Raw genomic sequence first — 27507 nt, 5'->3', positions numbered from 1 at the left:
ACACACAAGTGCCTCGTCAACCTGCTTGTCCGCCAAGCCATCTTCTAGGACAGCCACCCAAGCAAGTCTCCTAAAATAAAAACAGCATGACTTTGTGATCAAAGGTCTGGGAAAATTGCAAGGCTTGCCATTCCAGTACTGAAGTAACAGATAACAAGTAACCACAGATAGTACATTGAGTACTTTAGTTATATGTGTAGATGAACTCCGAGTTGTAGGTTGTAGGTTGTAAGCATGTAGGTTGTAGGTTCGTGGGAGGCTGTAGTTTAGTAGGTTATTAGGTAATATTAGGACTTAGGTCAAGTTCGATTGTTTTTTTCCTCGGACCACTCAGACTTCATCCACACAATTTACTCGTACGCCTTACTGTTTGATGTATGAGTAGGTAACACTTCAAACATTTGTGTGTTCAAACACTTCAAACACTTAAAACATTTGATCATTACATTTGTGCATGTATGACATAAAAACATATACCTATTAATACAATTTCGTAAAATATGCAACTGTTTTTCACTTAGTGCCTGCCCCGCAATCTCCAGCATTTCAAATTGGACTTACTTGACACGGTTTTTCGGAACATGGAAGAAGTTCAAGTTCGGGACAATCAGCCTTTGTTTTTCCACAACCCTTCACACTACACCGCCGATTTCGCACTTGGCGGGATGGCGCCATTCCGTCCAACTCATACAGCCTCAGAAATTACAACAACACACTCAACTAACGGAATATCCGTCAAACAAATCTTATTTACGACGACACGAGCCAATGCTAACAACGCTTGCCAGTTGCGGAGTGGAGACGTCAGAGAGAAAAAAGTCTTTAGATTTCTCCAATTTCCCCACGTAACGTTGAACGGCCGTTGCGGCCTTATCTGGTATGCGACGGCCTTATCTGGCATACAAAATATCTCTAGAAGTCTCTAGCTAGTGTTAAGCCTATGGACTTATAGGGAAATGTATCCGAGTACTTGGTACTGCCTCCTCCAGGTACTGGCTGGCAGACGGATCAACTTTGGAGGCCCACCATTTGGAAATTAGGCAATTTTTAGACGAATGACTTCGGATCGGGGCCTCAGCCACCTTCTTCTACACGTTTCACTGAGTAACTCCGAAATTTCGGAAAAAAACCCTGATAATACCTTTAAAATGCATTTCAAAATTTAAGCAAGGAAAGCAAAGCCATATGAATGGACTGCTCATTTATTCATGAAATATTTGCCTCACACGCCAAGTGAGTAAACGCACTATCAACAAATCGGCGGCAACTTGCGGCAATTGTCAGCAACCACAATTGTATCAAACATATTTTTAGCGTACTTTCAACGATGCGCGTATAGTTGCATCATATTCACATTCAGATTCACATTCAGATTCGTTCCGAATATCGATCAGTTTCATCGATATTCAGATTCGTCCCGAATATCGATCATTTTCATCGATATTCGCGGCGCGCATGCGCACTGCCAATATCGATGACCTTGAATGCACATTCACATTCGTTCCGAATATCGATCAGTTTCATCGACATTCACATTGGCGGCGCGCATGCGCACTGCGAATATCGATGACCTTGAATGCACATTCAGATTCGCTGCGCGCATGCGCACTGCGAATATCGATGACCTTGAATGCACATTCAGGTTCGCCCCGAATGTCGATCATTTTCATCGATATTCGGTGCACATTCAGATTCGCCCCGAATGTCGATCATTTTCATCGATATTCGCGGCGCGCATGCGCACTGCGAATATCGATGGCCTTGAATACACATTCGTGCGCGGGAAAACTACGCGGCGAGGAAGGGTAGGTAGCGTCTAGGGTTATTTGATATTGTTTATTGGTTGTTTTAAATGTTAATATTACCGTGAATGCTAGAGCTACCTTTTCATAAACGTTCAAAGTAAAATATATGATATCAGGCTGCTGCATCCCATGAGCAACCTGCTCCCTATGCCTCGTTCCTTTCTACTTGGGTAAGCATCTACTTTGGAAAGCATGACGCATTACTCTTGTCTGTTCTGTCGTACATCTGGTCTGGAGTAATGCATTTTAGCAGAACCTGAAACGCTCCGCCTTGAAAAAAGATGTTCACGACTGAGTGTTCGCAAGATCATAGGTTGCGGAATGGGGGGGGGGCCCTGGAGCACCATGCCTCCTTGATTTTGGCATTTTAACAGTAGTCCTATGAGGCGACCGACCTGAGTGTTTGCAAGATCATAGGCTGCGGAATGGGGGGGCTCCAGAGCACTATGCCCCCTTGATTTTGGCATTTTAACCCGGCAGTTGCTGGGGTATTTCGCCACCCACCGTTTGCTGGGGGGGGGGCGTTAAACGCCCCCAGCCGATAACTCGAGAACCAATAGGCGCAGCGAAACGCACGAGGCGGCAAACGAAAGAACGCGACGAGACGCTTCAGATGAGTACTTTAAAGTTGAATTTTGAGGTCACAGGTCGGGTCAAGGTCAGGTCAAACACCTGAAATCGGGCTTTCAGTAGCATGGACTTCAGGACTTCGCAATGGGCGGCTCTCGTCATAAACTCTGTCAAAACGGTGCACAATCCATCATATAAGGCCTACAAGAGTGTCAGCTCCATGTAGGGGTCAGTCAAGCATAGGTCAGGGTCAAGGTCAGGTCAACCGGGTAGGCACATATCCCCGAAAATCAAAACTGATATTCGCAGCCTGTGACACATGTTTTATGGGTAATTTGGGGCGTAGAACACGATGATGACATTCATTTTGTCATATGTGTACGTGTTTGGCTCAAAAAGCTCAATTTAAGAAATGCATGTATCATGGTCGTGAAGTAGTCACGATAAATTGCAAAGATTCAGTTCAAGATTTTGGAAAATGCGGATCGACAATCAATACTCGAAGATAGCCATTTGATTTTTCATGGTATTGGCAGTCTAATGGCGTTTACGGCATGTCTGTATGTCTATTCTGTGATTTTATATGATTTTTTGAACATATGCCGTTTTTGGTCGAAAACTCAGAAATCATGACGTCACTAAAACCTCGATATCTCAAAAATTTTCCGACCGATTTTTTTGAAACTTTGTCACAATACACTTCAATCAATTCCCTACAGGTACCCAAAATTTGGCGCGCCTGCGGCGCACCGTTTTTATGCTATGGCCCGGCGAAAAAAGTGGGGGCGTTTAACGCCCCCCCCCCAGCAACTCGCGGGTTAACAGTAGCCCTATGAGGCGACCAACCAGGAATTCCTCAATCCAGCGGATGAGTGTGGTGTTGAATGTTGATCACTTGCAATTGTAACTTGGTTAGCAGAATAGGGTGGGATACTACGTCAAAGGCCTTGGGGAAGTTAAACATGATGACGTCAACAGCTTCATCCCCGTCTTAGTGGCTAGAGTCGTTTTACACCAAAAGTGGTTGGTCCATGGTGGAGCGGCCTGGTGATTTACATCTGGTGAGTTACTTTGTAATCACTGAAGTGCCTTGGCCCTTGCTAGTCACCGAGAAGGGATGGTGGTTAGAAGGTATTGGGAATAGCTGAAGCCTGAATGTTAAAATTTGTTTTACAGGTCACCGCAGCGTTAAGCTCTCGGACACGACCCGGACCAGAAATGCAGCCCGATGGCGCCGGGGAGCAAGACGGCACCTTCACCAGCCCGCCTGGTAGTGGTGAAGCATCGCCCGAGCGGTCGCGGTGAGGACTGTCTCAACTGTCACCTGGGAAGGGATCATGTTAAAGGTTGTTTATGCTTAATTTTTCATGTCTAATGTTTCGACTAGATTGTAATGTTAGCTTGCTTCTATGTGCGTTTAATCGTCTAACTCTAGGCTGAGGAAAAAGACTACGTGCTTTCGAAAGCTACCGTAAGTAAAAAAGTACCTGGTACCTTGAATATTCATCTACGACACTATCAACCTTTCACAAACCACGTTAGGCTAGGTTTGCTGTGTTATGGCGGTGAATTTGTAATCACTGAAGTGCCTTGGCCCTTGCTAGTCACCGAGAAGGGATGGTGGTTAGAAGGTATTGGGGATAGCTGAAGCCTGAATGTTAAAATTCGTTTTACAGGTCACCGCAGCGTCAAGACGCGACCCGGACCAGAAATGCAGCCCGATGGCGCCGGGGAGCAAGACGGCGCCTTCACCAGCCCGCCTGGTAGTGGTGAAGCGTCGCCCGAGCGGTCGCGGTGAGGGCTGTCTCAACTGTCACCTGGGAAGGGATCATGTTAAAGGTTGTTTATGTTTGAATTTTTTCATGTCTAAGGTTTCGACTAGATTGTAATGTTAACTTGTTTCTATGTGCGTTTAATCGTCTAACTCTAGGGTGAGGAAAAAAGACGACGTGCTTTCGAAAGCTACCGTAAGTAAAAAAGTACCTGGTAACTCGAATATTCGTCTAAGACACTATCTACCCTTCACAAACCACGTTAGGTTAGGTTTGCTGTGTTATGGCGGTGAAAGTAGGCTCTAGGCATAGCCATAGGTGTAGGAACAGGGGGGACGGGAAGGCCGGTGGCCCCCCACTTTTCATAGTGGGGGGGGGGGCAGTAATGTTAACTGCCCCCCCCCCCCCACACCAGTTTTTGCCAAACATTAATGTATTTGTAGGTACCACCCCGAAGAACAAACTTGACGGTTCTCCGGCCTGCCCTTCCATGACGATTTCCATTTGTGCTTCATCGTTATTGAGTGCAATTTTCCTCCACCCAATGAAAGGAAATTTTGTCAGAAGCAATAAGTGGCAGCTTAGAGGGCAGCGCGTGCTGCAAAGAGAGACAAATACTGGCGCAGCAGAATGCGTAAACAGCGTAAACTAACAATTTATGCTAGGCAGCCTTCCATTGGTTGATCGGTTACTGGCATAGGCGTAGGAACAGGGGGCAGGGGGCCATGGTCCCCCACTTTCGAATGGGGGGCCAGCAATGTTAACTGCCCCCCCCACACACACACACACCTTTTGCTGACTTTTCACTTCTCACGTTTCACGCTCGCTCGTAATAAGAATGTTTTTGGATGCTTCTGGAATTCGCATGGGTGCCAACCAGTGGCGGATCCAAGGTGGGGTCACATGGGCCATGCCCCCTTGGGGTCCGGGGGCACTACAGGCCTACCAGGGGCACCACCGGCCTATCAGGGGCACCACAGACCTGACAGGGGCACCACAGACCTGACAGGGGCACCACAAACCTGACAGGGGCACCACCGGCCTGTCAGGAGCACCATCGGCCTAGCAAGAGCACCACAGGTCTGCCAGGGGCACCACAGACCTGTCAGGGGCACCTCAGGTCTTCCAGGGGCACCAAAGGCCTTCCAGGGGCACCACCGGCCTCGCATGGGCACCTTGGGCCTGTCAAGGGCACCACGGACCTGTCAGGAGCACCTCAGGCTTGTCAGGGCCCAGGGGCACCACAGTCCTTTCAGGAGCACCACAGGCCTGTCAGGGGCACCACAGGCTTGCCAGGGGCACCCACTGGCCTCGCAGGGGCACCCTGGGACTGTCAGGGGCGTCACGTGCCTGTCGGGGACACTTCAGGCTTGTCAAGAGCACCACAGTCTTGTCAGGGCCCAGGGGCACCAGCGGCCTAGCAGGGGCACCACGGCCTCGCAGGGGCACCACCGGCCTCGCAGAGGCACCATGGGCCTGTCGCTGGCACTTCTGGCTCGTAAGAAGCACCACAGTCCTTCCAGGGGCACCACAAACCTGCCAGGGGCACCTGCGGCCTAGCAGGGGCACCACAGGCCCGCCAGGGACACCACAGGCCTGTCAGGGAAAAAAAATGAAAATAGGGCACCACCAAAATTAAGTGGCCAAAATCCGTTGGGGTTTTAATTTTGGGTATAGGTAGGGGCACTACTTCGATTCATGACCCTTCCCTTGGAGTTTTCCTGGACCCGCTCCTGGTGTCAACGCGGCTGCGGAGGCCAGGGGGACGCGTCCATGAGATTTAATATCTGGACGGGAGTCTCCCTGAGATTTTGGTCGATTTTTTTTTCTTGTCACTTTTTTTACCGATTAATGAGCATGCTTGCGAAAATAAAGTGGCCGAAATCCGAGGAGAAAATGGATTTTGGGGGAGGTGAGGTTTTGTACCTCTGGGAGCCTGCCCCCCCCCCCCACACTTTCGAAAACGTTCCTACACCTATGGCTCTAGGTTATAAGTAAGGTTGTGTTAGGCTAGGTTACGCTAGGCTAGGATAGGCCCGACGGGATTTGCACAAGCCATCTCGCCATAGACTATGGAGTTCAATGTTTGGTATCATACACCATCATCCTATTCCATCGGTGATATTTTCCATCGGCGGTAATCGTTACAGAAAGTGTCGAACGTTACTTAGGCATTTCATGTAATGCCTAGGTAATGAGTGTACTCAGTCAATTTCGACCATATTTCAGCGACTGCCTGGTCTCCACCTGGCATTTGCCTAGACATTTCGTTAAATGCCGGATTTCAGCCAATGCTTACGACATATGCATTGCATGTACCGTAGCCGGTCCCGTAGCTCAGTTGGTAGAGCGTTGGACTCCGCGTGGTGAGAGCATGCGTTCCCGGTTATAACAGTCCGGGTTCGAAGCGCGACGGGCGCTTGACATTTATGGGCCTCCTGACAGGTATGGTTGCGGTTGGTGGCAGGCCGTAGCCAGGCGAAGTCAGTGAGGGGACCGGCCGTGCGCGGCTATGTGCGCACGTAAAACTTTGGACTCTTAATTCTGACATAGAACCGGAATTGCGCGATCGGAAGGTAGAGGGCAGGGTCACCGCAACAAGCTTCGCTTAGCGGTGGCTCTGTCCTTGTGAATCCTTCCTATCAAAAAGGTTCGGACTAAATTTATTTAAAAAAAAAGGAGAAAATGTACAACATACGTATGTCAAATATGAATCAGTCATGTATTAGTGTCATCTGGTGATTTACTATATCATCACTAAAGTTCCTTCCTAGGTACTTAAGAGATCAGGCTCCGTACTTCGGTATTGTGAGCGTAGTCCCATGACTGACAGACCGTAGGGGACAGTCCCATGACTACCAGACAGTAGGGGATGAGACTCCTACTTCGGTATTGTGAGCGTAGTCCGATGCCTGACAGACAGTAGGGATAGTGCCATGACTGACAGACAGTAGGCGACGAGGCTCCTACTTCGGTATTGTGAGCGTAGTCCCATGACTGAGAGACCGTAGGGGACAGTCCCATGACTGACAGACGGTAGGGGATGAGGCTCCTACTTCGGTATTGTGAGCGTAGTCCCATGACTGACAGACAATAGGGATAGTGCCATGACTGACAGACAGTAGGCGATGAGGCTCCTACTTCGGTATTGTGAGCGTAGTCCCATGACTGAGAGACCGTAGGGGACAGTCCCATGACTGACAGACGGTAGGGGATGAGGCTCCTACTTCGGTATTGTGGGCGTAGTCCCATGACTGAGAGACCGTAGGGGACAGTCCTATGACTGACAGACGGTAGGGGATGAGGCTCCTACTTCGGTATTGTGAGCGTAGTCCCATGACTGAGACACCGTAGAGGACAGTCCCATGACTGACAGTAGGGGATGAGGCTCCTACTTCGGTATTGTGAGCGTAGTCCCATGACTGACAGACCGTTAAGGACAGTCCCATGACTGACAGTAGGGGATGAGGCTCCTACTTCGGTATTGTGAGCGTAGTCCCATATCTGACAGACAGTAGGGATAGTGCCATGACTGACAGACAGTAGGGGATGAGGCTCCTACTTCGGTATTGTGAGCGTAGTCCCATGACTGACAGACAGTAGGTATAGTGCCATGACTGACAGACAGTAGAGGATGAGGCTCCTACTTCGGTATTGTGAGCGTAGTCCCATGACTGAGACACCGTAGAGGACAGTCCCATGACTGACAGACGTTAGGGGAGGAGGCTCCTACTTCGGTATTGTGAGCGTAGTCCCATGACTGACAGACAGTAGGGATAGTGCCATGACTGACAGACAATAGGGGATGAGGCTCCTACTTCGGTATTGTGAGCGTAGTCCCATGACTGACAGACAGTAGGGATAGTGCCATGACTGACAGACAGTAGGGGATGAGGCTCCTACTTCGGTATTGTGAGCGTAGTCCCATGACTGACAGACAGTAGGGATAGTGCCATGAATGACAGACAGTAGGGGACAGTCCCATGACTGACAGACAGTAGGGGATGAGGCTCCTACTTCGGTATTGTGAGCGTAGTCCCATGACTGACAGACAGTAGGTATTGTGCCATGACTGACTGACAGTAGCGGGTGAGGCTCCTACTTCGGTATTGTGAGCGTAGTCCCATGACTGACAGACGGTAGAGACAGTGCCATGACTGACAGACAGTAGGGGATGAGGCTCCTACTTCGGTATTGTGAGCGTAGTCCCATGACTGAGACACCGTAGAGGACAGTTCCATGACTGACAGTAGGGGATGAGGCTCCTACTTCGGTATTGTGAGCGTAGTCCCATGACTGACTGACAGTAGGGGACAGTCCTATGACTGACAGACGGTAGGGGATGAGGCTCCTACTTCGGTATTGTGAGCGTAGTCCCATGACTGAGACACCGTAGAGGACAGTCCCATGACTGACAGACGGTAGGGGATGAGGCTCCTACTTCGGTATTGTGAGCGTAGTCCCATGACTGACAGACAGTAGGGATAGTGCCATGACTGACAGACAGTAGGGGATGAGGCTCCTACTTCGGTATTGTGAGCGTAGTCCCATGACTGACAGACAGTAGGGATAGTACCATGACTGACAGACAGTAGGGGATGAGGCTCCTACTTCGGTATTGTGAGCGTAGTCCCATGACTGACAGACGGTAGGTATAGTGCCATGACTGACAGACAGTAGGGGATGAGGCTCCTACTTCGGTATTGTGAGCGTAGTCCCATGACTGAGACACCGTAGAGGACAGTTCCATGACTGACAGTAGGGGATGAGGCTCCTACTTCGGTATTGTGAGCGTAGTCCCATGACTGACTGACAGTAGGGGACAGTCCTATGACTGACAGACGGTAGGGGATGAGGCTCCTACTTCGGTATTGTGAGCGTAGTCCCATGACTGAGACACCGTAGAGGACAGTCCCATGACTGACAGACGGTAGGGGATGAGGCTCCTACTTCGGTATTGTGAGCGAAGTCCCATGACTGACAGACAGTAGGGATAGTGCCATGACTGATAGACAGTAGGGGATGAGGCTCCTACTTCGGTATTGTGAGCGTAGTCCCATGACTGACAGACAGTAGGGATAGTACCATGACTGACAGACGGTAGGGGATGAGGCTCCTACTTCGGTATTGTGAGCGTAGTCCCATGACTGACACACCGTAAAGGACAGTCCCATGACTGACAGTAGGGGATGAGGCTCCTACTTCGGTATTGTGAGCGTAGTCCCATGACTGACAGACGGTAGAGACAGTGCCATGACTGACAGACAGTAGGGGATGAGGCTCCTACTTCGGTATTGTGAGCGTAGTCCCATGACTGAGACACCGTAGAGGACAGTTCCATGACTGACAGTAGGGGATGAGGCTCCTACTTCGGTATTGTGAGCGTAGTCCCATGACTGACAGACGGTAGAGACAGTGCCATGACTGACAGACAGTAGGGGATGAGGCTCCTACTTCGGTATTGTGAGCGTAGTCCCATGACTGAGACACCGTAGAGGACAGTTCCATGACTGACAGTAGGGGATGAGGCTCCTACTTCGGTATTGTGAGCGTAGTCCCATGACTGAGACACCGTAGAGGACAGTTCCATGACTGACAGTAGGGGATGAGGCTCCTACTTCGGTATTGTGAGCGTAGTCCCATGACTGACTGACAGTAGGGGACAGTCCTATGACTGACAGACGGTAGGGGATGAGGCTCCTACTTCGGTATTGTGAGCGTAGTCCCATGACTGAGACACCGTAGAGGACAGTCCCATGACTGACAGACGGTAGGGGATGAGGCTCCTACTTCGGTATTGTGAGCGAAGTCCCATGACTGACAGACAGTAGGGATAGTGCCATGACTGATAGACAGTAGGGGATGAGGCTCCTACTTCGGTATTGTGAGCGTAGTCCCATGACTGACAGACAGTAGGGATAGTACCATGACTGACAGACGGTAGGGGATGAGGCTCCTACTTCGGTATTGTGAGCGTAGTCCCATGACTGACACACCGTAAAGGACAGTCCCATGACTGACAGTAGGGGATGAGGCTCCTACTTCGGTATTGTGAGCGTAGTCCCATGACTGACAGACGGTAGAGACAGTGCCATGACTGACAGACAGTAGGGGATGAGGCTCCTACTTCGGTATTGTGAGCGTAGTCCCATGACTGAGACACCGTAGAGGACAGTTCCATGACTGACAGTAGGGGATGAGGCTCCTACTTCGGTATTGTGAGCGTAGTCCCATGACTGACAGACGGTAGAGACAGTGCCATGACTGACAGACAGTAGGGGATGAGGCTCCTACTTCGGTATTGTGAGCGTAGTCCCATGACTGAGACACCGTAGAGGACAGTTCCATGACTGACAGTAGGGGATGAGGCTCCTACTTCGGTATTATGAGCGTAGTCCCATGACTGACTGACAGTAGGGGACAGTCCTATGACTGACAGACGGTAGGGGATGAGGCTCCTACTTCGGTATTGTGAGCGTAGTCCCATGACTGAGACACCGTAGAGGACAGTCCCATGACTGACAGACGGTAGGGGATGAGGCTCCTACTTCGGTATTGTGAGCGTAGTCCCATGACTGACAGACAGTAGGGATAGTGCAATGACTGACAGACAGTAGGGGATGAGGCTCCTACTTCGGTATTGTGAGCGTAGTCCCATGACTGACAGACAGTAGGGATAGTACCATGACTGACAGACAGTAGGGGATGAGGCTCCTACTTCGGTATTGTGAGCGTAGTCCCATGACTGACAGACGGTAGGTATAGTGCCATGACTGACAGACAGTAGGGGATGAGGCTCCTACTTCGGTATTGTGAGCGTAGTCCCATGACTGAGACACCGTAGAGGACAGTTCCATGACTGACAGTAGGGGATGAGGCTCCTACTTCGGTATTGTGAGCGTAGTCCCATGACTGACTGACAGTAGGGGACAGTCCTATGACTGACAGACGGTAGGGGATGAGGCTCCTACTTCGGTATTGTGAGCGTAGTCCCATGACTGAGACACCGTAGAGGACAGTCCCATGACTGACAGACGGTAGGGGATGAGGCTCCTACTTCGGTATTGTGAGCGTAGTCCCATGACTGACAGACAGTAGGGATAGTGCCATGACTGATAGACAGTAGGGGATGAGGCTCCTACTTCGGTATTGTGAGCGTAGTCCCATGACTGACAGACAGTAGGGATAGTACCATGACTGACAGACGGTAGGGGATGAGGCTCCTACTTCGGTATTGTGAGCGTAGTCCCATGACTGACACACCGTAGAGGACAGTCCCATGACTGACAGTAGGGGATGAGGCTCCTACTTCGGTATTGTGAGCGTAGTCCCATGACTGACAGACGGTAGAGACAGTGCCATGACTGACAGACAGTAGGGGATGAGGCTCCTACTTCGGTATTGTGAGCGTAGTCCCATGACTGAGACACCGTAGAGGACAGTTCCATGACTGACAGTAGGGGATGAGGCTCCTACTTCGGTATTGTGAGCGTAGTCCCATGACTGACTGACAGTAGGGGACAGTCCTATGACTGACAGACGGTAGGGGATGAGGCTCCTACTTCGGTATTGTGAGCGTAGTCCCATGACTGAGACACCGTAGAGGACAGTCCCATGACTGACAGACGGTAGGGGATGAGGCTCCTACTTCGGTATTGTGAGCGTAGTCCCATGACTGACAGACAGTAGGGATAGTGCCATGACTGACAGACAGTAGGGGATGAGGCTCCTACTTCGGTATTGTGAGCGTAGTCCCATGACTGATAGACAGTAGGGATAGTACCATGACTGACAGACAGTAGGGGATGAGGCTCCTACTTCGGTATTGTGAGCGTAGTCCCATGACTGACAGACGGTAGGTATAGTGCCATGACTGACAGACAGTAGGGGATGAGGCTCCTACTTCGGTATTGTGAGCGTAGTCCCATGACTGAGACACCGTAGAGGACAGTTCCATGACTGACAGTAGGGGATGAGGCTCCTACTTCGGTATTGTGAGCGTAGTCCCATGACTGACTGACAGTAGGGGACAGTCCTATGACTGACAGACGGTAGGGGATGAGGCTCCTACTTCGGTATTGTGAGCGTAGTCCCATAACTGAGACACCGTAGAGGACAGTCCCATGACTGACAGACGGTAGGGGATGAGGCTCCTACTTCGGTATTGTGAGCGTAGTCCCATGACTGACAGACAGTAGGGATAGTGCCATGACTGATAGACAGTAGGGGATGAGGCTCCTACTTCGGTATTGTGAGCGTAGTCCCATGACTGACAGACAGTAGGGATAGTACCATGACTGACAGACGGTAGGGGATGAGGCTCCTACTTCGGTATTGTGAGCGTAGTCCCATGACTGACACACCGTAGAGGACAGTCCCATGACTGACAGTAGGGGATGAGGCTCCTACTTCGGTATTGTGAGCGTAGTCCCATGACTGACAGACGGTAGAGACAGTGCCATGACTGACAGACAGTAGGGGATGAGGCTCCTACTTCGGTATTGTGAGCGTAGTCCCATGACTGAGACACCGTAGAGGACAGTTCCATGACTGACAGTAGGGGATGAGGCTCCTACTTCGGTATTGTGAGCGTAGTCCCATGACTGACTGACCGTAGGGGACAGTCCCATGACTGACAGACAGTAGGGGATGAGGCTCCTACTTTGGTATTGTGAGCGTAGTTCCATGACTGACAGACAGTAGGGATAGTGCCATGACTGACAGACATTAGGGGATGAGGCTCCTACTTCGGTATTGTGAGCGTAGTCCCATGACTTACAGACGGTAGGTATAGTGCCATAACTGACAGACAGTAGGGGATGAGGCTCCTACTTCGGTATTGTGAGCGTAGTACCATGACTGACAGACAGTAGGTATAGTGCCATGACTGACAGACAGTAGGTATAGTGCCATGACTGACAGAGTGCCATGACTGACAGTAGGGGATGAGGCCCTACTTCGGTATTGTTAGCGTAGTCCCATGACTGACAGACAGTAGGGATAGTGCCATGACTGACAGACAATAGGGGATGAGGCTCCTACTTCGGTATTGTGAGCGTAGTCCCATGACTGAGACACCGTAGAGGACAGTCCCATGACTCACAGACGGTAGGGGATGAGGCTCCTACTTCGTTATTGTGAGCGTAGTCCCATGACTGACAGACAGTAGGTATAGTGCCATGACTGCCAGACAGTAGGGGATGAGGCTCCTACTTCGGTATTGTGAGCGTAGTCCCATGACTGACAGACGGTAGGTATAGTGCCATGACTGACAGACAGTAGGGGATGAGGCTCCTTCTTCGGTACTGTGAGCGTAGACCCATGACTGACCGACAGTAGGGATAGTGCCATGACTGAAAGACAATAGGGGATGAGGCTCCTACTTCGGTATTGTGAGCGTAGTCCCATGACTGATACACCGTAGAGGACAGTCCCATGACTGACAGACGGTAGGTATAGTGCCATGACTGACAGACAGTAGGGGATGAGGCTCCTACTTCGGTATTGTGAGCGTAGTCCCATGACTGACAGACAGTAGGTATAGTGCCATGACTGACAGACAGTAGGGGATGAGGCTGTTACTTCGGTATTGTGAGCGTAGTCCCATGACTGACAGACAGTAGGTATAGTGCCATGACTGACAGACAGTAGGGGATGCTCCTACTTCGGTATTGTGAGCGTAGTCCCATGACTGAGACACCGTAGAGGACAGTCCCATGACTGACAGTAGGGGATGAGGCTCCTTCTTCGGTATTGTGAGCGTAGTCCCATGACTGAGACACCGTAGAGGACAGTTCCATGACTGACACTAGGGGATGAGGCTCCTACTTCGGTATTGTGAGCATAGTCCCATGACTGACAGACAATAGGGATAGTGTCATGACTGACAGACAGTTGGGGATGAGGCTCCCACTTCGGTGTTGCGAGCGTAGTACCATAACTGACAGCCAATAGGGGATGAGGCTCCTAGTTCAGTATTATTTTGGCTTCGTGGATGATCTAAAACTATGAGAAGTATGCGCATCCGGCTGACCTTATCCTCACTTCTGTATGGAAATATGAAATTGCAAAATTAATTACTGTATTGAAAATCGAGATATTTCAAGCACAGCTCTTCATCGGTCGATTGCAATTATTTACACACATAATAGGCACACAATGTCGAATTCGTCTCAAGTTCTTCAGTAATGTCGCAGTAAGAAATTTAAATACACAGATCCCGTGCAAATTGATCACCCTAGTTCCTACCTTAAAAAATATATCTAAACATAATTCCCCAGTTAAACTAGCAGTACATATATAGGTATCTTTCAAGAACCAATTCACGCACATTTATATACATTATTTTGGAAGAAGCTGCCATGATGTAGTGTTATCGTTAATTTTGGGCCTGGCGTCCCGGATGAAGATGGATTCAGCGATTCTTCTATCCGCTTCGTCTTTGCATACACGCAGGATTTTGGCCGTCGCCGAGATGTCGCGTCGATCCATCTCAGGGTGCTTATGCAGCGCATGCTCTCCTAGGGGAGTGTCCTCTTCTCTGTTAATGCCGTTCCTCCGATGCTCGTTGTAGCGGAGTCTAACTGGCCTGCTCGTTTCTCCGATGTAGGTGTCGCCGCAGTGACTGCAGGTAAGTTCATATACCACGTTTTTGGTCGTGCACTTGGACTGTAGCCCCGCCTGGCATGAATGACAGCACCTTCGTCCCGAGGGGCAGGGGGCTGGGTTCAGTCGTGTCTTGACCAGTCGTTTCTTCAGGGTGTTGTTGGTGGTCCATGCTATCTCCACTGGTAATCCAGAGTTGATTGCAACCTTCTTCACCTGAGCAGCCACCTTGTCATTAACGAAGGGCAGTCGGATATATGTGCCTTGCTTCTTCTTGTTCTGTTGTCGCTGATCTGGCCGTTCCCGTCGTTCTCTTCCTCTGTCTCTGCTTCTCTCTTCATGTTTCTTCATTTCCCTCCAACTGTACTCCTTGATCATCTTCATCGGATATCCATTACTGACAAACAGATGACGTATCTTCTCGAGCCCTCTTTTTCTTGCCGCTGTGTCTGAGCCAAGACGGATCGCCCTAGTGATCTGTGATGTGAGCACAGCCTTCTTTGTAGACCTGGCATGTGCCGAGTCATACGGCAGAATGATCGGTGCCGCCATGGGCTTGAAATACAGCTCCGTGCTGTACGAGCCGTCCTGTCGCACGCTTATCAGTGTGTCCAGGTATGGCAGCGTCCCGTCCTGGTCTGATCGCTCAATCGTGAATTGAATGGCCGGATGTCTCGAGTTGAGGAAGGCCAGATATTCAGTTAGCGCCTCGCTGCCGTGCGTCCAGAGACACCATATGTCATCGATGTACCTAACATACATGTCTGGCTGAGGTCTGTCCACCTGCAGTGCCTCTGCTTCCAGCTTCCCCATGAACACTATGGCCAGAGATGGCGCAATCCTGGATCCCATGGCTATCCCATCAGATTGTTTGTAGAAGTTTTCATTGAATCGAAAGAAGTTGTTTTGTAGGCAGTGGGTGAGCAGGACTTCAACATCTTCTGGAACCAGCCCAAACAGATTCAGCTCGTTGATGTGTTCACGTATGAGCTCCATGACAGCTTCAATCGCTTCTTGGGTTGGCACGTTCCCGTAGAGATTTTTAACGTCAGCGCTGAAAGCGATGCTGCCAGCAGGGAATCCTGTGGGATATTTTTCTTTTACTCTATCCAGAAATTCACCGGTGTCCTTCAAGTGTGCAGGTATGTACCTCAGCAACTGTGACGTAACTTGTTCTAACAACCAGCTTAGCCTATCCACTGGATTGTCAATCCCAGAGACTATAGGTCTCAATGGCTCACCTTCCTTGTGTGTCTTCGGTAAGCCATAGAGTTCAGCGCAGCGCGAGTGGTGAGGGCGGATGGCAGCTACAATGTCTTTGCCCATCTTGTCCTTGATTGTTTCAGATATAATTCTCTTCGTGACTGCTTTTTGCAATTTCATATTTCCATACAGAAGTGAGGATAAGGTCAGCCGGATGCGCATACTTCTCATGATGATTTTCCTCAGAACGCTTAACCACTTACGATCTAAAACTATCTTAAATCGTGAGTGTATGCACTCCTTGCAAGGCCCAATGCTTCACTTTGCATTGTGCCGTTGTTCGTCAAACGCTTATGGTACTAGAAGTCCAGGAAATTGTACGCACTCTCCCCTAACCTGCTGGAGGGTCACGTTCTGCAGATAAGTACAAGCTGCTTACAGAAAAGCTGAAAGCCTGTTTCAACCACAAGTGAATGTCACATACGAAATGTCTATATTACATGATTTGTACAATGTACAGGAATGAGGGGGAGCGGTTTGACGCATTCATATCTCGCGGCCTTACTTGAGACTGCAGGCGGATCGCTGTGGTTATATTGTAGCCAGAGAAACTGTTGTGTTGGAATGTGCTGTTGCCAGGTGTAAGGACCCGGAGTTGCAGAAGTTTTTTGCAGATCCACACCTGACGCTTCAAAAGGCTGTGGAAATGGCCCAACGCCTGGAGGTGACCAGAACCCAGCTGGGTGACCTCAACAGGCCAGGACTTCACTTCAGCCAGGTGGCACCACAACAACTGCATCTCGCCCGGTCGGCAGCCACGGTGAGGTGTCCAAGGTGTAACAGTCGGAGGCAACAGGCCAGTCAGTGTCCTTTCAGGACCCAATTTTGCTTCAATTGTTCAAAGGCGAGACATGCTGAGTCTGCCTGTCAGTCTAAGCAGTTGCCAAAGAAGTAGGTATGTGGTTCTGTCCGGCCAGTCCACCAAGTGCGATATATGTCTGGGAACGTCCCACCAGCCGACACACTATCCTTTCAAGAAGTTGGCTTGCTTTGCGTGTGGAAGGATTAGCCATACTCAAGCTGCGTGTGGGATCAACCATCCACAACCCCCCTCCCCCCAGACGTCTGTGTGTTAACGTAGTTTCAATTGGTTGGTCAGTGCAATTCAGTGCAGTGATATTCAGCACACTGAGTGGCAACCAAACTGGTGTTCGATTAACCCGTGATTGAATCGATTGGACTGTATAAAACAAAATTTGTTGAATCAAAAAGGTTGGTTCACCGTCAGGATTGTTCGATTCACAAGTCATGATTGAATCAAACGAATTGGGAATCAGGGTTGATTGAATCAAAGAAGTGTATGCTTCATGAATTTAAGAAAATTTGAACTGTACAGATAGTTCATTATCAACAATACTGCCAGTGTCATGGGATGATAATTGCATAACACTGACGAGAAGAACACGACAGATGCAATAGTATCCCTGAATCAGGGCTCTTTTTTTAAATTGAATCGGAAAAAGAATCGTTCAATTATTTTTTGGCCCAATCAAAAGTGCATCATTCCTTTTTTAATCTCTGAATCAAAAGGAATCGATTCACCATTTTTTAAGGAATTGAACGGTGATTGAATCTTTGAAAAAAAATAAAATGAGTCAATGATTGAATTGATCCAAAAAAGGCGAATCAATAACCAGTCTGGTGGCAACATCGCGTCGGTTGAGGACAACAGTGCCCACAGTGTCGGTTGAGGACGGGAGTTCCCAACTCACGTGCGTGCCCACAAGAGATCCTCATCCGTGTCACAAGCTGCGTTGCACTTCTGGAGCAGCTTTGCTGTCAATGCACTGCGACCTGATGCGCTGCCTGGCGATTTTGGCCGCGATTCGTCTGCTGGTGCTCGCCGATGCCAATGCCGAGGAGAGAGGGATGGAGCAGGGCAGAGGGATGGGGTGGGAGCTTTGAGACGACGTTTCACCGACGGCTGGCGCGCGACCATGTTTTGTGAGCGGGACGGTCCCAGAGTCCGTTACGTTTCCTGAGATTGTGTATGGCTTGTAGTTGCCCGGCTGTCGGGTGTTTTGTGCCTCGTCTGAGCACCCTGACACCCTCCGTGTGCGGCGGTGTCCGATGTAGATTCTAGGTCTGCTATCTACCCCCTCCCCTTCCTTTACCGAACTTCTGACTGCCCCCCCCCCCTCTCTCTCCCTCTGCAGCAAAGTTTTCGTTCTCTGGTCGCCATGGATTTCACCGGCAGCTGCGGCAGCGTGTTTAGCGACCCAGTCGAGGCCAGGGCCATCGAGCTGGCAGAAAGTCACCATCCCAGGAGAACACACCCGCTAAAGAGGCTCTAAGGTATGTGTTTTGACGACGGACGGAGCGGGATGGGCGAATGCCGATGTCGCTTTGCTCTGTGATTTTATGAAATATGGTGACTAATGGTTGCAAACCAAAATGATAATTAAAATCTAAATCTTTTTGTATTTTAGACGTTTCGACAACAAGGTGCCACCATTGGTAATCGATACAAAATCTACCTTAACCCTCGCATGTGTAGGGGCCGGGGGAGGGGTCGGATGGACCCCCTCCATGGTTTGTTCCCAAATAACTCGCGCAAACTGCGGCTGATCGCGACAAAACTTTCAGTACCCGCGAGTTGATCAACTTTACAGTTACCCTGAAAATTGCATGACCCTGACCTAAATGACCTTTGACCTGTGACCTGATTCTCGAGACCATGTTCGGCCGGAATCGCGATTTGGCGTATGTCAGCTCACCTCGTATCCGCGCGTTTCCAGTCTTTTTGTGATTATAAACGTCGAAACATGTGAAATGATGTTCGTCCCACGAATTACGGTGGGTGTCAACGTCACCTGAAGGTCAGGCCATTGACCTTAGATGACCTCGATTCACTTTTTCGTATTTTACATGTTTCAAGGGTAGTTTTTCGGGCTGATTTCGAATTTAGCATCCATTTGAACATTTACGAAGTAGTTTAGTGCCTTCGTAACATGTTACGACGCCGTCAGTGGTAGTTGACACCTACTATGGATAGCCGTCAGGACGTTTACTGGTCGACCTGACCTGACCTGACCCGACCTGGCCTAAATGCATGAAGACATCATCTGTAATCAAAAGTAATATGAAATTCGTGATCAGCACCCCAAAAAAAGCCACAACAGCTTCACTTTACGAAATTCTAACAGGTCCCGATTTTCTCGACTTTTGGGCCATTGACCTGACCTGGAAGGTCAACCAATTACCTAGGACCTTAAAATTGGGTGTCATCGGCTTCCTCTCATCACGGGCAACACGCTCGTTTTTTCCGCGAACCTCTAGCTCGATTAGGGGCCAAACGGCAGGCGGGTTCAACCGACCCCCCCCCCCCCCCCCGTACACATTACGCTGGCAAACGCCGCACACATGCGGGGGTTAAGTCACAATCCGAAGTAACGGTTTTTGGTCTCCTGTAAATTTTCCAGGTCGTTCAGTTGGTGCCGTTGCACGCAGCTCGCCTGGCTGGGGCCTTTCTTCTATCATTAAAATGTTATCTATCACTGTTTGCCGGAACTGGCCTCCTATAACGCGTCAGCCTCGTTGAAGATTGCCATCCCTTCATCATTTTGTCGTTGCACTGTACCACGCCATGGTTAATTAGTATCATGCCTGCCGAACGACGTCATCACGGTGCCATCAAAGGGATGTGTCGAGGCTGCTTTAATCTGGGACGCTGGTCGGCAGCTCACATTTCAAAAGAAACTGACGCTCATGAACTAGACATGATGAATGAGCGACGAACGTGCATCCAGCTGGTAGGGTAGCAGTTGTGAAATGCCCAGGAGGGCTCTGGAAGGGAGGAGAAGAGGTCAGCTGGCTCGATATTAGTAGACTTAAGCCGAGTTCTGTTGCCAATTGTTGGCGTAGGTCATGGATTATTGCGAAACGGTTTGGGATTCGCGACGATTAGCCGTTGTCTTCCGACAGTTTGTACTACATTTAGACTTAGATTTCCCTGGACGATGACTTACCGGTCGTGCTATCATTAGTAACGATCATACGTGCATAAAGATTAATCCGGTGTCGATCCGGCCATCTCATTGGCCCCCTGCTGGTCGCCCACCGACCTCAGTTGACCATTTTCTCCCCTCCACAGGTAAAGGACACCAGTCAGCCGCCGGTCACGGTGCTGGACGGCGGCAGGACTCGCTTGTACGACGTCATCCAGCTGGTGGAGTTTTACCAGCTGAACGCCGGAGTGCTGCCCACCAGTGCTGGGAATGAGGCCGCTTTCTGGTCCCGGCGTTTTATTCTCCGGGTGAGTTCGCCCCGTCTAGCGCTTAGCCTTTCGGGACCCTCTCAGAGCCGCGGTTGTTTTCGCCGCTCGGCCCATTCGAGATGCAAAGTTTAATCTGGGACGCTGGTCGGCAGCTCACATTTCAAAAGAAACTGACGCTCATGAACTAGACATGATGAATGAGCGACGAACGTGCATCCAGCTGGTAGGGTAGCAGTTGTGAAATGCCCAGGAAGGCTCTGGAAGGGAGGAGAAGAGGCCAGCTGGCTCGATATTAGTAGACTTTGGCCGAGTTCTGTTGCCAATTGTTGGCGTAGGTCATGGATTATTGCGAAACGGTTTGGGATTCGCGACGATTAGCCGTTGTCTTCCGACAGTTTGTACTACATTTAGACTTAGATTTCCCTGGACGATGACTTACCGGTCGTGCTATCATTACGGAGCGAGCGAAGCGAGCGGAGTCTTTCCTTAGATTAACGGAAATTTCTGAGTTATGAGCGGCCGGCCGGCCGTGCGGACGCTTTTGCGAGGCTTATATCTCAGCAACCACTTGACCGATTTACACGCGGTAATTTTTGTAGGGTAGCTTCATTCCTTCTACCAAGTATTGGACTGTTCCCGATGCATGTGGGTGACCCCTTATGCACGTGCCACGTGCAAAACGAAGAGGTGTCAGTTTTGTAATTGTTGCAATATCTCGGTAACTACTCGGCCGATTGCGCTGAAAGTTGGCATGTAGGTAGGCACCCACTAGGCACTGCATATACATGTGCCAGAGTTGGGGTGCTGCTGCACGTGCGCACGTGCAGGGGTCGTTTCCAGATCTCGAGAACGGCTGGACCGATGGCGCTCAAATTTGGTACACGGTTAGGGACCAGTTAGTAGGGTGCCGTGCACAAGTCAGTTGGGACCCTTTCTGCACGTGCGCACGTGCAGGGTGCCGCTCCCAGATCTCGAGAACGGCTGGGCCGATTGTGCTCAAATTTGACACATCGCTAGAGATCGGTTAGTAGGGTGCCGTGCACAAGTCAGTTGGAGGTACCCCCTCGAAATTTCGCACGTGCAAGGCCCACCCTCTCGCTCGCTCCGTTAGTCGCCCCAAAAGGCGTTATACTGGTAAGTAGCGATCATACGTGCATAAAGATTAATCCGGTGTCGATCCGGCCATCTCATTGGCCCCCTGCTGGTCGCCCACCGACCTCAGTTGACCATTTTCTCCCCTCCACAGGTAAAGGACATCAGGCAGCCGCCGGTCACGGTGCTGGACGGCGGCAAGACTCGCTTGTACGACGTCATCCAGCTGGTGGAGTTTTACCAGCTGAACGCCGGAGTGCTGCCCAGTGCCCACCCGTCTCATCTGCTTTATCACGCACACCGTGCCGTCGTCGTCATCGGCGCTCCGTCACGTCGCGCAGAGCTTCTAACGGCTGCCGCACCGCCGCACCGCCGCACCGCCGCCGGCGGCGGAAGCGCGCGGCTGTAGTTCGTGACGGCGGCGTGCTCCGGTCATGGGGCGAACCCCGGGCCCCCTGGGCTACAGAGTGGGTTGCGCGGTGGAGTCTGCCCGCTGCTAACATCTACCGGCGCGGCGGGCAGGATCCAATGTCGCGTGTAGTCGCCAGGGCGATTGGAGTCGGTCGGCCTGGACCTCCAGTTTGGATGCCCGTTCGAGTCCACATGGACAGCGTGCGGATACCTCAGTGCCTGTCTGCACCTGTGTCTTGGAGGGATCGTGTGTTCCCTGCGGCGTCAGAGGAGGCCCCCACGTGCTCACGGGGTGGGACAGTTGCGACCCGCGCGGCGGGGCGGGGCGGAGCGGCTGCTGCTGGCCCCGTACACTGTTCTGTTGAGTTCCTGGCGCGGCTGGCGACGCTGCGTGATCTCACGGCCGGCTCTGTCGCCGCTGACCCAGTATTAAGTTGCTAGGGAGCGTGTGCTGCTCGCGCCTGTTGGCCGGCTGTGTCCGGTGCTATGAGAAATACAATATATGTAACTATGTTACAGTTCCTTTCTTTTGATTGAAGCCAGATGTACCGAGGCGCTAGAGGCACACAAAACGAGCTGTTTCGCGGCCGCACGCAGCTCCTGATTTACCTACCACAAAAATTAACAAACAAAATCAAACGTCATCGCTTGAATGCATTTGTAGTTTAGAAGACATACAAAGGATTTCAAATTGATAACAGAATTGTGCCGCAAAATACCATTGCTAACGCGCGGCTAAAACACGTTCTCTACCGGTAAATGTCGGAAAAGTCGAAGTCTGGCGAAAAGTGCCTCCAAGAACTAGGCTCTGGAAACGCCTCTGCGCATGTAAGAAACTCCCGGTGCCCTCCCCGTTCCGCCGCCTATGCCGCGGGAATTGATACCCCCCCCCCTTCTTCCCCCTCCCCTGAATCTGAATGTGCACTCAAGGTCATCGATATTCGCAGTGCGCATGCGCGCAGCGAATGTGAATGTGCATTCAAGGTCATCGATATTCGCAGCGCGCATGCGCGCCGCCAACCTGAATGTCGATGAAACTGATCGATATTCGGAACGCGAATGTGAATGTGCATTCAAGGTCATCGATATTCGCAGTGCGCATGCGCGCCGCCAATGTAAATGTCGATGAAACTGATCGATATTCGGAACGAATGTGAATGTGAATTCAAGGTCATCGATATTGGCAGTGCGCATGCGCGCCGCGAATATCGATGAAAATGATCGATATTCGGGACGAATCTGAATATCGATGAAAATGATCGATATTCGGAACGAATCTGAATGTGAATCTGAATGTGAATATGATGCAACTATACGCGCATCTTTCAACGTCCATCAATTGAGCAGCAGTTTGATATTCGCGAATATCAAACTAAAAATTCGATATTCGGACGGGGAACGCAATAACTCAAGAACCAGTGAACCGATTTTGATGAAAAGACCCTCATTCGATTCCTCGTTCCTCATTGCAGGTTGACAGCGATTTTCAGGTCACTAGGTCATGACCTTCAAGGTCAAGGTCAAGGTCAAAGGACGGGGAACGCTCTACAGCCTAAAGTTACCGTCCGATTGGCTTGTAAATGGTCTCAATCGATTCCTCGACCCCGATTCCAGGTTGACAGTCATTTTCAGGTCACTAGGTCATGACCTTCAAGGTCAAGGTCAAGGTCAAAGGACGGGGAACGCTCTACAGCCTAAAGTTACCGTCCGATTGGCTTGTAAATGGTCTCAATCGATTCCTCGACCCCGATTCCAGGTTGACAGCCATTTTCAGGTCACTAGGTCATGACCTTCAAGGTCAAGGTCAAGGTCAAAGGACGGGGAACGCTCTACAGCCTAAAGTTACCGTCCGATTGGCTTGTAAATGGTCTCAATCGATTCCTCGACCCCGATTCCAGGCTGACAGCCATTTTCAGGTCACTAGGTCATGACCTTCAAGGTCAAGGTCAAGGTCAAAGGACGGGGAACGCTCTACAGCCTAAAGTTACCGTCTGATTGGTTTGTTAATGGTCTCAATCGATTCCTTGACCCCGATTCCAGGTTGACAGCGATTTCCAGGTCACTAGGTCATGACCTTCAAGGTCAAGGTCAAGGTCAAATGACGGGGAACGCTCTACAGCCTAAAGTTACCGTCCGATTGGCTTGTAAATGGTCTCAATCGATTCCTTGACCCCGATTCCAGGCTGACAGTCATTTTCAGGTCACTAGGTCATGACCTTCAAGGTTAAGGTCAAGGTTCGCGAATATCAAACTAAAAATTCGATATTCGGACGGGGAACGCAATAACTCAAGAACCAGTGAACCGATTTTGATGAAAAGACCCTCATTCGATTCCTCGTTCCTTATTGCAGGTTGACAGCGATTTCCAGGTCACTAGGTCATGACCTTCATGATCAAGGTCAAGGTCAAAGGACGGGGAACGCTCTACAGCCTAAAGTTACCGTCCGATTGGCTTGTAAATGGTCTCAATCGATTCCTTGACCCCGATTCCAGGTTGACAGCGATTTCCAGGTCACTAGGTCATGACCTTCAAGGTCAAGGTCAAGGTCAAAGGACGGGGAACGCTCTACAGCCTAAAGTTACCGTCCGATTGGCTTGTAAATGGTCTCAATCGATTCCTTGACCCCGATTCCAGGTTGACAGCGATTTCCAGGTCACTAGGTCATGACCTTCAAGGTCAAGGTCAAGGTTCGCGAATATCAAGCTAAAAATTCGATATTCGGACGGGGAACGCAATAACTCAAGAACCAGTGAACCGATTTTGATGAAAAGACCCTCATTCGATTCCTCGTTCCTTATTGCAGGTTGACAGCGATTTCCAGGTCACTAGGTCATGACCTTCATGGTCAAGGTCAAGGTCAAAGGACGGGGAACGCTCTACAGCCTAAAGTTACCGTCCGATTGGCTTGTAAATGGTCTCAATCGATTCCTTGACCCCGATTCCAGGTTGACAGCGATTTCCAGGTCACTAGGTCAGGACCTTCAAGGTCAAGGTCAAGGTCAAAGGACGGGGAACGCTCTACAGCCTAAAGTTACCGTCCGATTGGCTTGTAAATGGTCTCAATCGATTCCTTGACCCCGATTCCAGGTTGACAGCGATTTCCAGGTCACTAGGTCATGACCTTCAAGGTCATTTTCATTAACAGCAGATTCGCGAATACAAGGTCAATGAAGGGGAACGCTCTACAGCCTAAAGTTACCGTCCGATTGGCTTGTAAATGGTCTCACTACAGCCTAAAGTTACCGTCCGATTGGCTTGTCGGGGTCAAGGAATCGATTGAGACCATTTACAAGCCAATCGGACGGTAACTTTAGGCTGTAGAGCGTTCCCCGTCCTTTGACCTTGACCTTGACCTTGAAGGTCATTACCTAGTGACCTGGAAATCGCTGTCAACCTGGAATCGGGGTCAAGAAATCGATTGAGACCATTTACAAGCCAATCGGACGGTAACTTTAGGCTGTAGAGCGTTCCCCGTCCTTTGACCTTGACCTTGACCTTGAAGGTCATGACCTAGTGACCTGGAAATCGCTGTCAACCTGGAATCGGGGTCAGGGAATCGATTGAGACCATTTACAAGCCAATCGGACGGTAACTTTAGGCTGTAGAGCGTTCCCCGTCCTTTGACCTTGACCTTGACCTTGAAGGTCATGACCTAGTGACCTGAAAATCGCTGTCAACCTGCAATGAGGAACGAGGAATCGAATGAGGGTCTTTTCATCAAAATCGGTTCACTGGTTCTTGAGTTATTGCGTTCCCCGTCCGAATATCGAATTTTTAGTTTGATATTCGCGAACCTTGACCTTGACCTTGAAGGTCATGACCTAGTGACCTGAAAATAACTGTCAACCGGGAATCGGGGTCAGGGAATCGATTGAGACCATTTACAAGCCAATCGGACGGTAACTTTAGGCTGTAGAGCGTTCCCCGTCCTTTGACCTTGACCTTGACCTTGAAGGTAATGACCTAGTGACCTGGAAATCACTGTCAGCCTGGAATCGGGGTCAGGGAATCGATTGAGACCATTTACAAGCCAATCGGACGGTAACTTTAGGCTGTAGAGCGTTCCCCGTCCTTTGACCTTGACCTTGACCTTGAAGGTCATGACCTAGTGACCTGGAAATCGCTGTCGACCTGGAATCGGGGTCAAGGAATCGATTGAGACCATTTACAAGCCAATCGGACGGTAACTTTAGGCTGTAGAGCGTTCCCCGTCCTTTGACCTTGACCTTGACCTTGAAGGTCATGACCTAGTGACCTGGAAATCGCTGTCAACCTGGAATCGGGGTCAGGGAATCGATTGAGACCATTTACAAGCCAATCGGACGGTAACTTTAGGCTGTAGAGCGTTCCCCGTCCTTTGACCTTGACCTTGACCTTGAAGGTCATGACCTAGTGACCTGAAAATCGCTGTCAACCTGCAATGAGGAACGTGGAATCGAATGAGGGTCTTTTCATCAAAATCGGTTCACTGGTTCTTGAGTTATTGCGTTCCCCGTCCGAATATCGAATTTTTAGTTTGATATTCGCGAACCTTGACCTTGACCTTGAAGGTCATGACCTAGTGACCTGAAAATGACTGTCAACCTGGGATCGGGGTCAGGGAATCGATTGAGACCATTTACAAGCCAATCGGACGGTAACTTTAGGCTGTAGAGCGTTCCCCGTCCTTTGACCTTGACCTTGACCTTGAAGGTCATGACCTAGTGACCTGGAAATCGCTGTCAACCTGGAATCGGGGTCAAGGAATCGATTGAGACCATTTACAAGCCAATCGGACGGTAACTTTAGGCTGTAGAGCGTTCCCCGTCCTTTGACCTTGACCTTGACCTTTAAGGTCATGACCTAGTGACCTGGAAATCGCTGTCAACCTGGAATCGGGGTCAGGGAATCGATTGAGACCATTTACAAGCCAATCGGACGGTAACTTTAGGCTGTAGAGCGTTCCCCGTCCTTTGACCTTGACCTTGACCTTGAAGGTCATGACCTAGTGACCTGAAAATCGCTGTCAACCTGCAATGAGGAACGAGGAATCGAATGAGGGTCTTTTCATCAAAATCGGTTCACTGGTTCTTGAGTTATTGCGTTCCCCGTCCGATTATCGAATTTTTAGTTTGATATTCGCGAACCTTGACCTTGACCTTGAAGGTCATGACCTAGTGACCTGAAAATAATTGTCAACCTGGAATCGGGGTCAGGGAATCGATTGAGACCATTTACAAGCCAATCGGACGGTAACTTTAGGCTGTAGAGCGTTCCCCGTCCTTTGACCTTGACCTTGACCTTGAAGGTCATGACCTAGTGACCTGGAAATCGCTGTCAACCTGGAATCGGGGTCAAGGAATCGATTGAGACCATTTACAAGCCAATCGGACGGTAACTTTAGGCTGTAGAGCGTTCCCCGTCCTTTGACCTTGACCTTGACCTTGAAGGTCATGACCTAGTGACCTGGAAATCGCTGTCAACCTGGAATCGGGGTCAAGGAATCGATTGAGACCATTTACAAGCCAATCGGACGGTAACTTTAGGCTGTAGAGCGTTCCCCGTCCTTTGACCTTGACCTTGACCTTGAAGGTCATGACCTAGTGACCTGGAAATCGCTGTCAACCTGGAATCGGGGTCAGGGAATCGATTGAGACCATTTACAAGCCATTCGGACGGTAACTTTAGGCTGTAGAGCGTTCCCCGTCCTTTGACCTTGACCTTGACCTTGAAGGTCATGACCTAGTGACCTGAAAATCGCTGTCAACCTGCAATGAGGAACGAGGAATCGAA

The 27507-nt window shown here is 50.2% G+C and overlaps 1 long non-coding RNA gene across 1 annotated transcript; it reads left to right on the top strand.

Moving 5' to 3' along the window:
* Nucleotides 1-16789: 16789 nt before the first annotated feature.
* LOC122393095 lies at nt 16790-21639 on the top strand. Its single transcript, XR_006258625.1, has 3 exons — nt 16790-18310; nt 20109-20270; nt 21478-21639. It is a non-coding gene; the product is annotated as an uncharacterized LOC122393095 (long non-coding RNA).
* The last annotated feature ends 5868 nt before the right edge of the window (nt 21640-27507 follow it).

Source organism: Amphibalanus amphitrite, unplaced genomic scaffold, assembly GCF_019059575.1.
Source record: "Amphibalanus amphitrite isolate SeventyFive unplaced genomic scaffold, NRLGWU_Aamphi_draft 000515F_arrow, whole genome shotgun sequence".
NCBI classification, from domain to species: domain Eukaryota; kingdom Metazoa; phylum Arthropoda; class Thecostraca; order Balanomorpha; family Balanidae; genus Amphibalanus; species Amphibalanus amphitrite.
This window is presented reverse-complemented; position numbering and strand designations above follow the sequence as displayed.